Here is a 3,078-nt window from a genome sequence, read left to right on the forward strand (position 1 = left end):
AACCTTCCTTCCGAGGAGTGGCTGATGGGTTTGAACCGCCAGCCTTCTGGTTAGCAGTCAAGTGCCTTAGCCACTATGCTACCAGAGCTCCCATATATGTATATATATATATCCCAATGATTAAGGAAGACTGAAAAAGAGGTGGGGTTGGAGAAGAAGGCTAAGAATACCATTGTCTGCTAAAAGGACTAACAAATCGGTCCTAGAAGAAGTGCAGCTGGAATGCTCCTTGGAAGCGAGAAAAGCCAGACTTCAACTCACCTACTTTGGTCATGTTGTCAGAAGGAACCATTCCCTGAAGAAGAATATCATGTTTGGTAAAGTGGAGCATCAACCAAGAAGGGGAAGGCCCTCAATAAGATGGATTGACACCATGGTTGCAACAATGGGCTCAGCTATAGAAAGGATCATAAGGCTGGCACAAGACTGGGTAGTGTTTCATTCTTCTGTGCATAGGGTTGCTATTAGTTGGCGACAACTCAACCACACCTAACATCATCAACATATATAAATCCACTGCCATTGGATCTATTTCAACTCATAGTGACCCCATTGGGTTTCCAAGACAGTAAATCTTTAAGAAAGTAGATTGTCCCATCTTCTTTCCATGGAGTGGCTGGGGATTTGAACCACCAACATTCTGGTTAGTGGTCAAATGCCTTAGGCGATGTACCATTAGAGCTCCATATACTTGTATGTATGCATCCAGTTCTTTATATAGTCATACATTCGTTCCTTGAATAAAAAATCATGAGTTATTTATATGCAGTGGTAAATTTGACTTATGTTAACAAATGTGGTTTGAAATATTACCTTACTAGCTATGCTAACTTGGAAAGGTCAAGTCACCTCCATAAGTCTTTTATTTTCATATGAAAAATGGGAAAAATAATACAAATCTTGGAGAGTTTCAGTAAAAAGCAACTGATGTAATCTATAAAATAGTCAACACAGTGCTAGCACATTGTGGTAGCCCAGTAAGTGATAGTTAATATGTTTACCTTCCTGCACCTACTACCATGGAGTCCCTAGTTGGCACAAATAGTTAAGTTCTCAAGTACTAGTCAAAAGGTTGGTAGTTCAAACCCACAGAGATGTGCTTCAGAAGACAAGCCTGATGCTCTGCTTCCAGAGGTCACAGCCTTGAAAAGTCTATAGGTGGTTCTGCTGTGCCCACAAGGAGTTGTCATGAGTTAGATTCAACTCAACAACAATTAACAACAAAAACACCTACAGTCTTCTAGTAATGATACTAAATGTTCAGAGTCAGAGATACAGAAATGAAGAAAATATAACCTCTCTTCTCAATAACCTCAAAGTCCACTAAGGAGGACTCAAAAGATCATGCACAACTATAATAGACAGTGATAAGTGCTATTTGACATATTAAACAGTCCAGTGTACATTCAAACAAAAACAAACAAAGCAAAAATGTAATAGGCAAAAAGTTCTTGCAATAAAATTGGTATCTTTACTGACTTAATTGAAACTAGTTACCAAGGAGATTTTGTACTGGTTTTAATTGTTTTTAACTTGTTGACTTTTTTTTTAATTGCTTAATTTACATGTTATTTTAGTTTCTATTTACAATCTCTATATGTTTCTAAAGAAAAATATGCAGTGTTGTTCTACTTTTGATGTGAAAATAAAGAAAAATTAGAGGACACCACTGAACTCAGTAAAGTCTGGTCCTGGAAGTTTAAGTCATCCCTGAGGTTCCTTGGAATAAAGGTCTGGTAATCTACTTCTGAAAATCAGGCACTGAAATCTTTATTGAGCACAGTTCTACTGAAATATATGGATTCACCATGGATTGGAGTCAACAAAACAGAAATTGGTTGTTGGTTTGTAACAACAAATTGTCTCTTAAAATACAGTAACAGGTGTTTAAATACAGAAATTGGTGTAGACTTTTTCTAGAGTGAATATCAATTCATTTTGTTCAGTTAAATTTCAATTGTCTAGAAATCATAAATATTTTATTATTCTTCTTGCAATATTGAGTATTTTTTTTTCAATTCAAAGCTTTAACACATATAATAGTTTAATATTGATGAAAATGCTGTAAGACACAGTGCAGCAATTTGTCAATCACTTTAAATTTCGAAGGTATTTTAGGGTGTATTTATTTATTTTAGAGGGAATGAGGTCTAGATCACAATAAACTTTAATTAAACTGCCTTAGTTATCTAGTTCTGCTATAACAGAGATACCAAAAATGGGTGGATTTAACAACAGAAATACATTTTCTGACATTTTAAGACGCTAGAAGTCTGGATACAAGGTACCTGCTTTAGGGAGAGGCTCTCTCTCTGTCAGCTCCTGAGAAAGGTCCTTTTCTCTTTTGAACTTCTGTTCCTGAGTGATCTTTCTGTGGCTTAGCAACTCTCCTCCCCTATCTCTGCTTCTTTGGCTTGCTTGTTAAATCTCTTTTATGTCTCAAAAGAGATTGATTTAATACAGACCTTACACTAATCCTGCCTCAATAACAGAACAAAGACAACCCATTACCACATGGGTTTATAACCTCAGGCATAAAGGTTAGGATATTAGCACATATTTTTGGGGACACAAGTCAGTCCATAACAATAAACTTAAAGATTGATGGGATTCTGGATTACCAGTTGGAATTAGAAAACCAAAACCAAAAACCAAACTCGCTGCCTTGGAGTCAGATCTGACTCATAGTGACCCCTCCTTGGGTTTCCAAGGTGGTATCACTATGGAAGTAGATTGCCCAACTTTCCTTCCAAGGAGTGGCTGGGTTTTAAACCACCAACCTTCTGGTTAGCATTCAAATGCCTTAGGCACTATGCTACAAGAGCTCCTTGGAATTATTAGAAAAAGGGTGCAGCATATATATTTACTTTTTTCATTGTTCTAATGTGATGGCACAGTTTAAAATTAGTATGTTTTTCAGGATATCATTCTTTTATGGTTTTTGACAGAGAATTAGAAAAGCTCTAGTAGCATAGTGGCTAAGGCCCTTGACTGTTAACCAGAAGGCTGGTGGTTCAAACCCACCAGCCACTCCTCGGAAGGAAGATGGGGCAATCTACTTCCATAGTGATACTGCCT

Source organism: Orycteropus afer, unplaced genomic scaffold (assembly GCF_000298275.1).
Source record: "Orycteropus afer afer isolate SDZICR_OR568_19922 unplaced genomic scaffold, OryAfe1.0 scaffold00105, whole genome shotgun sequence".
NCBI classification, from domain to species: domain Eukaryota; kingdom Metazoa; phylum Chordata; class Mammalia; order Tubulidentata; family Orycteropodidae; genus Orycteropus; species Orycteropus afer.